This window comes from Mustela erminea, chromosome 4 (assembly GCF_009829155.1).
Source record: "Mustela erminea isolate mMusErm1 chromosome 4, mMusErm1.Pri, whole genome shotgun sequence".
Classification (NCBI taxonomy): Eukaryota; Metazoa; Chordata; class Mammalia; order Carnivora; family Mustelidae; genus Mustela; species Mustela erminea.
Window position 1 is genome coordinate 145154790 of NC_045617.1, and position 15158 is coordinate 145169947.

General features: G+C 41.5%; 2 long non-coding RNA genes across 4 annotated transcripts in view; one reads left to right on the forward strand and one right to left on the reverse strand.

Annotated features, from left to right (window-relative positions):
* Positions 1–692: 692 nt before the first annotated feature.
* Positions 693–15158, reverse strand: part of LOC116589226 — a 112347-nt gene continuing 97881 nt past the window's right edge. The window contains exon 5 of one of the 2 annotated variants that reach the window (XR_004285250.1): positions 693–968. This is a non-coding gene — a long non-coding RNA (uncharacterized LOC116589226). The remainder of the gene's footprint in view (positions 969–15158) is intronic. The other variant, XR_004285249.1, reaches the window with a different exon arrangement.
* The window catches only part of LOC116589227, a 95516-nt gene continuing 91745 nt past the window's right edge, over positions 11388–15158 (forward strand). The window contains exon 1 of one of the 2 annotated variants that reach the window (XR_004285252.1): positions 11388–11778. This is a non-coding gene — a long non-coding RNA (uncharacterized LOC116589227). Of the gene's footprint in view, positions 11779–12869; positions 13707–15158 lie in introns of those variants that run through there. The other variant, XR_004285251.1, reaches the window with a different exon arrangement.

Here is a 15158-nt window from a genome sequence, read left to right on the forward strand (position 1 = left end):
TGGAATGATCTAGCTGGGGTAGGTCCAGGCTCTTCCTGTGCCAGATGGAAAATAAAGTCTGCGTCCGTCCTAGGGAAGCCCAGCATGGGGGAGCAGAGCACTCCGTTCCTGCCTTCCTCCCGAAATTTGGATTCAGTCTGAGCTGCCGGGTTCATATTCTTTATTGCTCCCCATTCACCATGGGCATTTCCAAAGCCCGTGCGCTCTGCCTGTTGGCTTTCCACTCTCCAACTACGGCGGAGACTGTGTATTTTTACGTCTGCTTGGCCAAGATCTGTTCCTCCGGGAGAGGAAAGAGTCATTGCCTCCTGGGTGATTTCACCTCCACTCATTATTATTATTATTGTTATTATTTTCCACATTCACAGAGGGTTTTTGATAGAAGCTGAAGAAACAATCCTGCCTCCTGGGGGTATACATCAGGAGAAGGGCAGACATCAGGGGCAGCAGCCTGTTCATAATCTCCCGGGCCTGTTTCTGTTCTAATTTTCCTGAAGATTGAAGTGGATGTAGTGCAGAAAACAATAGCGGGATAATACTGTAATCCCTCGATTCCCACACGGGTTATTGGAGAGCACGCATTTGGAGCTGGACGTAAGAATCTGCAGTCCTCATACCCGTGGGTAAACAAAGGATCCCACAGTCTGTTGCCTATCCCTGGGGAATTAAAAAACAAATGTATATACTATAATGTTCCCGGAGATTAAGTTATTTGAAAGGCATTTTATTTTATAATCATGCAAATACATCTGTTCTTGTTTTTCCAGGCTGGTAACCAGATCTCAAACGGCCAGTCTGTAATCTCTCTTTTCCTTTCTTTCTTGTCCTTCTCCCCTGATCTCTCTTACCCTTTGCTCTTTGATGTGGAGACAGGATGGGTGGGTAATTGGGCACCGGCGGGCCACGGGGACTGAGGGTCATTTTTCATTTCTGATTTCTTCTGAGGCGTTTCCTTTCCTTGAGTTTACCTGGTTAAAGAAAGGAGGGAAAGCGGTTGATGAGAAGGTTGGTTTATTGTGTTTCCTCAAGATTCTGTGTATTTGCCCTTCCTGAGTCTGTTTACCCTCTGGATCACTTGAAATGCTGAGCATTCTTCTCTGAAACCTCGCTTTGGGCAGCCACCTTTTCCGAAAGGAGGAGGCACACTGAGTTCTAAGACATGAATAATTACAAGAAAGGGCGGATTTTCTTTAAATCGCCTGAAGCCTAGGAGAAGATAACTCCCTTAATTAGTGGTGACCAGCTCTGCAGTTTTTCTCCTAAGTCAACTAAGATTGTTATGCACAATATAAGAAAGCATTGTTTTTTGACACGTTTAAAGCTCACATGTCCTAGTGAGACCCTGTCTGGTGTCCTGAATGGAAGTGGACACCAGGAGTGTTAGGTACTGTCTTTTTTTTGCATAAATACCCTAATTGGGAGAATCAAATGTTACAATGGGCAGGTAGAGTTAACCTGATGACTGGAGTTCCAGTAAAATTATATTTAAGGGTATGGATTAAAAATGCACTTATTTAAGAATGCATTACTATGTTTTTTCATGAATCTGTATTGCAACTTAAGGCAGGATATTAGTAATTCATAAAATATACCTACCTATCTGCACATTGGAAAATTAGAGATTAGTATATGGCTTATTTTTAAAGAGTAATCAAGTGCCATTCTGAGATTTTAAGTTGATTAAGGCATCAGCGTTTGCAAACATTGATTAAGTCTGCCTAAAAATATGTGATGGGTGAAATTCATACACAAGAAAAATTTAAACACGTTTGTAACAGATGGATATTAAGCAAACTTTTTTAATGATTAAAATGTACTACTGATTTTTTAAAGTTGCTAGTAATTATGAAGAGTCAGAGATTTCTAGGTTAAGTCATCACTCACCAAAAAGAAAGTTCTTGTGTTTCCAGAACAAAACTTCTTTTACTCATTTAGTAAGTTGTATTGTCTATGTTACTTCATCATAAAATAATCCATCATTTGACTGTTTAAAAAAATCATTAAGCCGATCTAATCTCTGCAGAACCATGAAGGCTTGACTAGGCCTGATGGTCTCCTCCACCCGGTCCCTTCGGTTCACGCTGGATTCTGGCTCTCCGTGGCATTTGGCCGGGTAATCTCGCCAAAGGGCTATGCTATAAATCTAAGTGTGTTTCCCTCCTGAGCCGGAGCCACAGGAAACCAAAGGACATCTGTGTCAGAACGTGGGCTTTGTTCCGTTTTTGAACATCGAAGCCAAAGTTTGGATTGAATTGTTCTTTTTCAGTTGGACAGTGCCCTGGAACCCTTATGTACTTTGTTTATATTCTTCATGAGGAAGACTATATGGGATATAATAAATGAGTGGGAGTTTCTAATTGCTTTCCCCTGCCATAAACAGGGTTTTGTGTGTAGCCCCTAGCCTTGGCGTTCGGTGAAAGCGGTGGTTCTTGACATTGGGTTCGGGGAGTGAAGTAGGAGAAATGGTGTGTCAGAGTCTCTGGGAAGGAGGTTTGAATTGGGTGTTGGGTTTCAAAAAAATATGCTTGCCTACTTGAGAATTGATTCCATAGTGAAACTCTGTCACTAACAGGATTAGACTGGGTGAAAGTGATAGGCTTGAAGCCATTGATTTAAAGTATTTGTAGCAGAGCGGTCAATTTCAGTGAGTGCAAAGACCTCTCCCTTCCTGGGGGTTGTTTTCGTGAGTTGATACGCAATGAGGAGTGTGTGTACGTGTGTGGGGGCTTGATGGAAGCTTGGAGAGAGGATCGTGCTAATCTTTTACTCTAAATGATAGGAAAGACAGGAAACTGAAGAACAAGGTGGTATGTGTTTCCTGTTCTGTATTTAGAGGCAATCCTGACTCTGATACTCACATGGGGGTGCCTTTACGGATTCTCGCAATATTTGGAGATACCTCACTGGTGGTCTGAGATCCTATGATATTCAGGTCTCAGAGGAAACTGTGAAATTCAGATATTAAGGTAACATTTCATTTTCTCACAGGCCTGTAAGACTTGAGAAGATTTGGGTATTTTTTAACTTTACGATAGTGATTATAGTAATGGGTATACTGGTAATTTAAAACTCTATGTAAATATCATATTCAGAAGGTTGAACTTTAGACAAGAGAACTGTAGAAGAAGATATAAAGACCCTGTTTTTTTTTTCCATGAAAAAGAAGTTTTCCCACAAAATGACACTTTCTGAGAAAATTTTCATGTGTGGATTATAGCCAGTATTTCAAGCCCTTAGATAAAAACTAATGGCTGAGATTGTTCCTGACTCCTACAATTTATTGTCTGTGTGACTTTTGACAAGTCCTTTTAACTCTCTGTGCTGGTCTCTCCATCAGTGGATGAAGGTTAATACTATTCCATATACTTCAGGAAAAGTGCCTTATTAATGTTTTATTTTTATTTCCTAATCCAGTGACTGAAATAAGGTAAAAATATCTGTGAATCTAATTTATCAGAAAACTAAGAAACCAAATTTCAGAAAATCATCAGAGCATTTCCAGTGTTGTGGCAAAATTCTTACAGGAATCCCTGCCCCCCCTTCACTCCCCTAGAACCCCCTTCCCCCCCAAAAAACCCCTTTGATACCATATCACGCTTAATGTATACTATCTATTATAATTTCTTTTTTGTCAGTAGATATCAATATTTCTGTATCTAAAACTTCTGAGTGTGAATGAAGTGAGAAAATTCCTGGACTGCAGCATGAGGTTGGGGAGGGAGGACCCAAACAGAATCTAATAATCTTGCAGAGTTGAGGAGATAGAGGCTAGAGTTGAGAAGGTCAAGGAGTCTAGAATTTGCAAAGCATGGTGTTGGGAGTGGGGAGCTACACAGAGAAAGAGGTCCTGAAATGTGCATAAGGTTCCCTCTGAAACTGGTTGAATATATTTTGCAAATGCATAGGGTGAAACCATACCATGCCAGAGGAGAACAGCTTCCAAGGAAACAACTATTACTTGAGACTGAAAGACAAAAATTTCCGGAGGTTACACAGACCTGGGAAATTTTTTTGTATGTTTCCTCAAACTCAAGTCTGGATGAAGAGATCTGGAGCATTCAGGAAATATCTTAGAAGGGTATAACTTGGAAATGGTGCTAACCTGGAGCTAAAATAAAACTACCCCAGGTATGCCCTAAAAAAAGCTTACAATCATGTAACAAGTGGATCAAACCAGCCCATGACTAATTTAATTACCTGCTGAAAAAATTGCAGCACTCTTTAAAGAAATACAACAAAATCCATTGCTCAAAACCAGAAACATCTAAATGGACATCCTCCAATTAAAAAATAACTAGACATTTGAAGAAACAAAAAATACAGCCAATTATAACCATGAAAGAATAAGTCAATAAAAACAGATCTGGTAATGATAAAAATGAAGAATTATCAACAGAGAATATGCTTCATATGCCCAAGATGAAAGGAAATCATAGACATGATGAGAGAAATGGAAGATACAAAAAATGCAAATATAACTTATAGAGATGAAAAATAGAATATCCAAAGTTAAAACTGCACTGAATGGGAATTATGACAGATTTGACATGCAGAACAAAAATCAATGAAATTGAATATATTGTAATAGGAAAAATCCCAAATAAAGCATGGTAGATTAACCCCTTAGACAATATCCAATGATATAACATGTGTTTAATTGGAGGCCAAACTGGAGAGTCAAATAATATATGAAGAAATAATTTTTTTCCAAATCTTATGAAAGTGATAAAGCCACATATTTCAGAAATTCAGTGCACCTAAAGCAGATTAAATAGTTTAAAGCTGCAAATTCACATCATCATAAATTTGCAGAAAATTAGTGATAAATATAAAATATTAAAAGCAGTCAAGAATGTCACATTATGTAGGGAGAGAGAGAAAAAAAATCACAGCAGATGTCTATCAGAAAATGTAAGCCCAAAAGAAAATAAAATGACCATTTTAGGGTGCAAAAAGAAAAAAAATACATATTAAAAATGTCTAATTATACCCAATGTAAATATCTAGAAATGATGATTTTTTTTTAAGACCAGCATTACCAGAAATGCTGGAGGAATTTCTTTTCATTGACGTTAGATAAAGAACTTGACATTAAATAAAAATTCGTATCTATAGAAATAAAATCAAGAATGGTAAATATTTGGGTAGGTATGAAAGACATTTTCCTCATTTATAAATTTTTTTCAAAACTACTGTCCAAACAGGTACCTGGGTGGCTCAGTCAGTTTTGTGGCCGGCTCTTGATTTCAGTTTAGGTCATGATCTCCGAGTCCTGGGATTGAGCCCTATGTCGGGCTCCACCCTCAGTGGGGAGTCTGTTTCAGGATTCTCTCTTCCTCTGCCCCTCCCCCCACTTGCTTGCCTTCTTTCTCTCTAAAATAAATAAATCTTTAAAAAACCAAAAAGCGTAAATAAGTAAGAATGCTGTCTAGATCAAAAGTGATCACAGTCTATCATAGTATCTCTAACTTGAAGAATGGCAGGGGGCTGAAATAGACTATATTGTTATAAGGTTTTAAAGTTGTGTGCTAGTGATGAAATTTTTTTTTAAGAGTTTATTTGTTTGACAGATGGAGATCACAAGTTTGCAGAAAGGCAGGTAGAGAGTGAGAGGGAAGCAAGCTCCTGGCTGAGCAGAGAGCCCAACTCAATCCCAGGACCCTGGGATCATGACCTGAGCCAAAGGCAGAGGCTTTAACCCACTGAGCCATTCAGGTGCCCCAGTGATGAAATGTTTTAAGATGGATTATGATAGGGGTGTCTGGGTGGTACAGTTAGTTAAACATCTGACTCTTGGTTCAGGTTTAGGTCATGTCTCAGGGTTGTGAGATTGAGCCTCATGATGGGAGTTTAAGACTCTCTCTGCCCCTCCCCCTGCATTCTTTCTCTTTCTTGTGTAAAGTAAATAAATAGATCTTTAAGAAAATTAAGATAGATTATGATAAAGATGTACATTGTAAATATTAAGCAATCACTCATAATTAAAGCAATAGATTTAATAAGTTAATAGAGTAGATAGAATATAATAATAATAATAATAATAAGCTCAATTAAACCAAAAGAACAGAAAAAAAAGAAAATTAATGGTGTACTTCGGCGAGCAAAACTTAAGGAGATGAAAATGCCAGCCACGCAATGGGAGAAAATATTTGCAAAACATTCATCTGACAAAGGGCTTGAATCCAGAGTATAGAAAGAGTACTTAGAATTCAATAACTAAAAGTCCAACCACCAACTAGAAAACAACAAAGAATTAAATACTTCAACAAAGAAGATATGTGAATGGTCAGTAAACATAAGATACTTTGCATGATCAGTCAGTAGTCAAATGCAAATTGGAACTACCTTGAGATACCTCTACACACACTCTGGGACTACTGAGATGAAAAGGATTGAAAATACTATGTGCTTCTGCTGATGGGGAGCAACTGGCAATATCGTACATTGCCATACAATCAATCATAATAATCGATCATACATCGATCATAATGTCAAATGATACACTCACTTAGGAAAATGTTTAGACGTTTGCTATCAGGTTAAATTATCTCAATAAGTGTAATTAAAAAAATGTTTTCTGAGTTCAGCATACTATGCATTTATATAGTCATGCATTTATTTACTTAATTAATGTGAGCAAAGTTCTGGTGATTGGGCCACTGGTAACTGCAGTATTGTAAGCACAATCTGGTGTTGAAATGGCTTGTGGTGACGCTGAGGTGACCATGGGGCTAGTCCAATATGGTGTCCATCATGGGGCCACAGTGTAGGAAGACTGTCAATAGCAGATTTGTGGGTGAGGGAAAGCTTTCCGAGGTAATGATAGCCAAGTAGAAACCCGAAGACCTTCTATATTGTACTGTATCATATGGTTCCTGTCTCTCTCTGATTCAGCCCACGTAGCTTTTAAAATTTGTGCCTGGTGGCCCCCAAAGGTGGGATTGGAACTGTGCCACAAAATGTTGTCCTCCCTAGTGAGATGAAGATGGGGAAATGGACAATATGAATCTCGAGCTTTATCAGTGGACGTTATTTGGGCCTTGCCTGCCACCTCTTCGTATGCGTATTCTTAGCAATCCATAGGATAATTGAATTAAGCAGAGAAGCACTGTGTGAAGTATCTGTTGTGTGACTAATGAGAGGATTGCTAGGGAACAGGGGAATTGGGGAGCTGAATGCAGTGGCCGTGGGGCAGAGCGGGTTATCCGGGGTGCCAGGTCTGTGGGTGAATGAGGCCTCCCTGGTCCGAGAACATGGTTGTTGAATGCTAGATTCTCAGGTGAAATCTGGGGTGACTCGCCTCTGCTCTTACTACGTAAGATTGTTTTCCTCAAATACTAAGCCTGGAGGAAAGCTTTCTAACACGTCTAAAGCTACATCCTCGTAGAGAAAGCCCAGAGCTCTCTATTCTATTTTTTTTTTTTAAATTTTATTTATTTATTTCACAGAGATCACAAGTAGGCAGAGAGGCAGGCAGTGGGTTGGGGGCGGGAAGCAGGCTCCCCACTGAGCAGAGAGCCTGATTGGGGGCTCGATCCCAGGACCCTGGGATCATGACCTGAGCTGAAGGCAGAGGCTTAACCCACTGAGCCACCCAGGTGCCCCTCTCTATTCTATTCTTAATCCCCTTTACCAGTCTGAAAATTCCTTGAAATATAGATGTATATATTTTTTTCTAAGAATGCAGGACATGTATATTATTTTAAACAATCTGGTTCATAGATAGAATCAAATAACAGACGTGCTCTTATTCACAGCAATTGACTTAAAACTAAATTTCTGGGCATAGTAATTTGGGATCTTAATGTTATTCAGATTGTGTTAACAGAGGAAAAAAATAACCCAACTTCATATCTTCAAAACTGATTAAGTAATCTAAGGTAAATGAGGTCATAGAAATGAAGACAGGAACTTGGTGTTCTCTCTCTCTCTCTCTTTTTTTTTTTTTTTTTTCGTAAAATATAAATCTCTTTCTGTTCTCTATCTTCCACAGTTTTCTTAACAATTTAATTTTTTGTTCCCATCTTTCCTAACTCATGGGATTCTGTTCGCCCTTTTGCTTTGTTCATATTTCTTGGCTTGTGGAGTTTCCACGGTTCCTGCTTGAATCAGTGGCTCTCAAACTTGAGTGTACCTCAGAATGGCCTAAAGTTTTGGTCACCACAGACTGCGACAGGCCGGTGGGCCTAGGACTCTAGAGTCTGTCATTCGGTGGGGAGAGAGGAGGGAAGTGTGTGATAATTTGCATTTGTTAGACGTTCCCCGGTGATGCTAATGTTGCTTTTCCTGGGTGCACACTTTGAGAATCACCAACTTCCAAATCACGCAGGAAGTCATGAGTGTTCTAGAATGGGCTAAAACGGAACTTGAGTGGTCTGGAAGCCTCATTCCATGAAAACCGTGCGGCAAATCTACACTCTCGAGGTTAGTTGTTGATACGGTTTTTCACCCTAAGATTGGAGATATTTTAAAATCTTTTCGTAGCTGTTCCAGTTGGTTATAAATTCAGAAAGTGTGTAGTTTAAAAACTGTAATCCTTCATTGTTGCCTCTTCCCTCTGCTAAGTTTCCTTTTTTCTTGATTTACGTAATCACCTTGTAAATTTTAAGCCTTTGCTGAGTATTTTCTATTAAAAAGAAAAACACAAAATAGATCATATCTTATCACATGGTTCTGACAACTGAAGAAAATGCTAGAGTATGTCTCTGTTTAATGGGTCAACAACAGAAGAGTAATAGTGAGCTTCAAAGAAAAGAGATCTCTCCTGTCCCTATGCTTTGCATTGGACAGGCTTCAGTTACACGCTTCCATAGGTTTTGCCAGAGCTAAACGTAACAAAATTAATCCACAAAAACCCTGTGAAAAGCAGAACCTTCTTTTAGAATTTTCCTTAGGCTTCAAAAAATTACTTTTCTTCTGGTATTTTGTTCATACCTTTCTTCATTTGACTTTCCTAAACTTAATTATGTTTGTGGATTTGCCATCCAGTCTTGCTTTTTACATTTTTTTCTTCCTCTGTCCTTCACAGTAAAGTTGGTTTTTCTCTTTCTTGAAACTCATTTTAAGCTTCCAGGTTACTTTTTACTCTGGTGGACTCTTCATCTTGTACCTGAAGGGAGCATTGTGTACTTTGTATAGTGCATTGATAGCTGGAAACAATAGAGTCCCTATTAGCCAATTAAACCTGGCAAGCTATGGACTGTTGCCCAAGCCGTAGGACTGTTTGATCCAGACACGTGGTGTGTACCCTTTGAACTCAAGAAAATTCTTTGCCTCTTACCCAGCTGTCCCATTGTTTGTGTTGAATGGGGCAGGGGACATACACGGGAGGGAACATGGCTGAACGAGAAAAGTCTTTTGGAGAAATGTAAGATGCTCACCCAGAGCCTTTACGATACTTTGCCTCCCGTGAAAGAGCAAACCCACTCACAATTATGGTTTGCTCTTTATTCTCAAAATGCTTTTAGATTCCTTGTTCGCCTAAAATTCAGGTCACCTACTGGAGAGGACCGTGTCACAAACACTTGAATGTGTTTGACTGTGTGCTTAGGAAAAGGTGGTCAGTGCATACCGACCATACCAGCAAACACATTACACCTTGGGGCTCTCTTCGGAGCCCTTCAGGAGAGTCAATGGGAGCTTTGTGTAAACAGAGCATAGAAATGGGCCCATTGTGTTTGCTTCTTGGCCTATAGTCCCCTACCTTTGGATTTTAGTCTCCTGAACTAAACCTTTCGGAGCCCTTATGGTTTGATTATACCCTCATTCTACTCATTCCTCTTCTGTGCGTTACCTTGGTAATTCTTGGAGCGTTGCATTTGGTAAATGGGCCTGCTCCCAGATAATGTATGGGGGGATTAGTACATTATGCCTGAGACTGGCAGTGTTTAGGCGCTAGCAGATGTTCCGAGATTAGTAATCGGAAGAGAATGAGAAAGCAAGGATGGAGAAGAGTTAGGGACCAGAATGTGGAGGGGATCTTACTTTCGCTTTGGTACAAGGTAGTGAAGCCAAAAGGCTTTAGAAATTCATTTTCCTCTTACTCAATCTAGGATGGTTTAGATTCATGTCTCAGAAAGACATTGTCTTCTAGAGCCTTCTTCATGTTCAGAAATCTTGGTGTGGCCTTTTTCCCTTCACTCCGAGATTTTTTTTTTTTCTTTTTCATTTTCTTTTGCATCTTTCTTTTCTTTATTTCCCCCACCACGAGGAAGTTTTGTTTGGCTTGGAGTAAATGAAACTCAGAGCCCAAAAGGCTCAGTTAAATTGAGCTTGAAACTGAAAACCCAAGAAGCTCTGATGAGTACGGAGCTAAAAGGAGGATATTTGCTGTGCTTCCCTCCAGTGGACTCATCGGACTTTTCTCTTTCTACTTCCTCTTTGCCTTCAGAACTGGAAGAAACTAATTATGAATGCAGGAAACGAACGCTTCTGAAAGATTAAATTCTTATAAATGGGAGCTCTTTCATGACGGGTGCAGTGATTCCTGTTTAGCTAATGCTAGTTGTGAGCAGACCCGACTGTGACCTAGTTACAATGAAATGCCTTGGCACACGTGTCCGCTTCCACCACCACGCTGGCTAGGGACAGCCATCAGACCTGTGCCAGTTGGCAGCTTGAATGGCAAGACCGTAGATCAAATGGGGATGGAAAAAGCATTGCTCCCCCTCTTACCCACTTAGACCCGTCCTCTGCTCAATCCAGGATTGGGAGAGCCTAGCACAGGCTCTAGACAAATTCAATGAAGCTCCTAGTAGAGGCACCTGTATAAGAATTTCAGTCAATTGAATTGTTATACCTGTCATCCCCCTGTGATAAATCCGTTGCCATGCCAACATGAAGCCGGATAGAAGATTCTAGCTGAAGGTAGGACACTGAAATGGCAGCATTTTCTTATTGTAGACTAAGATGGGCCTGCAGAAGAAATGTTTTAGGGGAAGAGTTTGAAGACTGGCTAGCATTTAAACATTTGCCTCTGCCTAGTGGTTTGGTTCACTCCTTATCACAAGGCTTGGTAATGACATTTTGTACATCCTTTGATGCTCTAAGACTGACAGGATTGTGTTTAAGGCAGAAAGAATGAAAAACTCCCAACGATACTTGAATTCGGCTCCCTTGGCTATCTGAGTATGACAACATCTTTCCTCACAGTGGTAATCTCATAGAGTAATGCTGGACAGTATAACAATAAACTGCTTTTGTCTGCCCCCCCCCTTTTTTTTGAGCTTAGCGATTCCCTCATAGTGAACATTTTTCTGTGGACACGAACTACATTTCCTTCGTGTGTCTTTCCTTGGGGAAAATAATTGGATAAATGAATACATTTTTGTATCTCCTTGGTATTTTAGATTCCAGTGAAGAAGATAAACACTCATATTTTCAAGGCTTTCCTTGGTTCTAAACATTTACTACATGCACATAATTATCTTTATAGCATTCTTCTGAAGAGGGCCTAACTCTATGCCAAATGCAAGAAGTGCGCAAGGGCCCTTGGGAGAACAGGAGAAGACAGAGTTGAGATGACATGGTTTGTGCTACCTAAAAGATTTTAGGCCATGTTTCTGTACATGCACTGTTGGTGGCTTACCAACGCTGCTGTTTTTACTATAGTTATAGAGGTGGTCTTTTTCCTACAGGAAGGACGCTGCTTTGTTTCCGTATTGCTTGAAGCAGAAGAGAAATTCTTGGTCTTTGTGAATGTCCTGTGTTCTCAGGAAGAGGGAAAGCAGCATTCCCCACCAAAGCTGGCCGTTGGGATTCTCACCTTCTTAGACCAGGGTAAGGAATTCACTCCCTGGAAGGTGAATGAGGTACACACAGTGAAAATAGCAATAGCATGTGTCGAAACTTCCTGTTAAAATGAAGTGAGTGTAATTAATTTTTTTCCCACTTGGACATTTGATGCTTTGACCCATCTGACATCTGTTGAAATAGCTTAAAATACTGTATGTCTTAGATGGTTTACATATGTCATCTTGGGGGTTCTAGTAACAGCTCTTGAGGAAAATACTGTTGTTCTTCCCATTTGTGGGTGAGGAAACCAAAGCATCAAAACTTAATTTCTTCTAAGTTGACCAGTTAATTAGTGGTTGAGCTCAAGATCCAGTCCAGGGGAATCTGGCTCAAAAACTCTTGCTTCTGGATGTTATACTTCAGTGTTAGAGATGGGAATGTGTCTCCGATTAGAGATGGGAATTACTGCTTCTTTTCAGACAAATCATTGGACAATGGTTGTGTTTTTTTCCTTGTAGGTTACTGTCTACTGACCTTGCTATTACAACAATCCATGTTATTTCAATGATTAGTACATTTTCTTTTGGATCCTTTCTGGGTGGTAGCATTCACATTAGAGCAACATGAAAGTAGACTCTTTACTATTAGGTTTCTGTGCCAGTTCTTATCTTAGGACCTAGTTTTGATATCAGGATGACCAGAAAGCAGGTTATGCTGGGACCCCTGCAAGAGACCAACTTTTCCTGAAGGGTTAAAAGTGGTCCCTTCATATAGATCTTTGATTTGAATGTTCTCAAATAATTGGTGGGCATTTCTTACCCTCTGGGTACTCAGCCTTCTGCTGAATTTGTAGTTTCTTTAAAGCTTTGGTATCCAAGGATCCAAAAACACCCAGATACCACGTAGAAGAAGATTATAAATGAAAATTCTTGTTCCCAATTCTCTGAGTCTGCATTTGAAAAAGACCCTTCAGCAAGGTGTGCCTGGGTGGCTCAATCACTTGAATGTGGCTCGGATCATGATCTTGGGGTCCTGGGATCCAGACCTGCATTGGGCTCCATGCTTGGTGGGAAGTCTGCTTGGGAGTTTCTTCTCTCCTTCCGCACCCCCCCACCCCCCCACCAATAAATAAATCTTTAAATAAAAAAGGATCCTTATGATTCCCATGTACAAGAAAGCATGAGAAGCTCTGCTTTAAAGAACAGGAGTGTCAACACTGCCAGAATGTGACCCAAAAACCCAGATCCTACCTCTGTCAAATATTGGCTGTGTAAGCAGGGGTAAGTCAGGTAGAGTCTGCGAGCCTCGGGGTCCGCATCCGCAAGAGAGGAAATAATCCACAGCCTCGTGTTGTTTAAGGATGGAGGTAGGGTACACATGGAAAGCCCCTGAAATGATGCTGGTTTAAGTTCTTCAGTGACTCTGCTCAGCCTGTGACCCTGTGTGGATGGGATGCTTTATGTCAGGGTGACCCCAAGGGCAAGGACAGCCCTATGCTTTCGGTCCCACTCACAGGCTTCCCCCCCGGGCAGTGTGGTGTGGGCAGCTGCAGAGGAGGTGGGGGCGGTGGTAGAGGGTCACAGGTGCGGAGCGGCTCCAGGCCTGGCAGTTCTGATGTCAGGGAATGTCCCAGAAGCAGGAGGAAGGTAGGCTGGGCCCAGGGAGGCTTGTTTCCTTTAGCTTTGTGTACATTAGCTTTATCAGCGTATGAACACATGGGTCCTCACACATCTAGCCCAAAGCCCGGGACCCGTCCGATGCCAGAACTGAAAAGGGGAAACCTACGTCAGCAAGAAAAAACAAAACAAAACAATACTGAAAACGTAAGAGAGAGACAACTCAGACAGTGACAAGAAGGGAGTGCTCACCACACCCAAACTCCGAGGAAGCCTTGGGGATGTCTGTGTCCCCAGGAGAGAGCCGTGTCCCCGCCAGCAGGTCCGCCCTGCCCTCTGCCCTGTCTGGGGTTTCGGGTGAGTGCGTGGATGGACTGGGGATTTTCCGACTGTCTCTGGTGGGCTCAGGACACGTTTTTGGAATGCGTTACAAAAACAGCACTTCCTCAGCGTCCCTCGCTGTGGTCACACTTCCTGATCAACATGGGTTTTGTTATAATAGTTTCTTTCTGTTGACAGAAATGCAGTCGGCGACCTCAGGCAGCCTGTAGCCGGGATGCCAGCCAAAGCAAACACACCCTCGAGCTCCTCCTAGCTTCGGACGGTTGTCACTTTTGAGTATGGGCCCTGGCGGCTCTCACGGCTGGTCGCTGTTATGGTTTCAATGGATTGTTCAGCTTTTCAGAATTCTAGTAAAGACAGATCGTCCAAGATAGGACACAGGGGTCGGCTAGGTTCACTGGGAGAGGGGTGAGGCTGCCAGGGGGAGAGCTCTTCATAAACCGGGGACTCCCTGACCTCCTAGCTCACCTCCCTGCAGCCTGGGTGGGGTTTCTTGGATTCTGTGGGCTGCAGGCGCCCCGGGATATCCAGGATTCCAACGTGATCCAGAAGGTTACTAGTGGTCATTTTCTCCACCTGCTGTTAATTCAAGTCCTCAGCAAGTAAAGTCACATGAATAAAAATAAATAGGGGTTTCCGTTTTGTTTTGGTTTTCTCCTTTCTGTATCTGTATTTGACAAATCCATGCATTAGGTTATCAACAGGAATTCCTGAGGTTTTGGTGAGTGAAGTGGGTGACAGCCCATTTTATTCCCTCTGCCTGGTCACAGTCTGCTTACTCATTTGTCTGTCTCTCTCTCTCACTCGCTCCTTGTCTTTGAGACACTCTCCCTGCCTCGCTGACTGTCCCGGACCAGAGCCTTGCAGGTGTGTACTGGAAACTTCCATCAGGGCCTGTCCGCTGTGTCCTATGCCCCATTCGCACAGCTCTGCTTCCTCATCCTCTGGCTGCTTCCTGCATGCATGTTATGACTTTCCTTTAACACTTGTCATCGGCCTTGGGTTGTTAAGATTGCTGGCTTCTCTGACCAGAAACTATTGTCACTTTTTAATCTTTCTTATTTGCATCTTCATTTCAGTTGGCAGCATAATTTGGAGCTAAGGGGTGTGATGATAAGGTTGTAGAATTCTTTAATTCCATCATATCCCACTTTGGGTCACCAAAGTGGGTGATGAGAGAGTGTGCTGGTATCTCTTTGCAGTTCCCCAAATGTAAGCAAGTGCAATGGTATCTCCTAGAAAACCCGAATTAATGTGAATGGAGACATCACCAAGCCTTGAAATCATTCATTCCCTACCACCTGAGTCCTCAAATCAGTGTGTCTCTCTTGTACTCGGTGTCTTAACTTAAATGGCCTAATTTAGATGAGAAGCAACAATTGCACCACCCCTCCCCGCCATGATCTATGACTTCTGTTAACGTCGTCAGGTATCTGTAAGTGAGGTTCTTCCTTCCAACTACTGGAG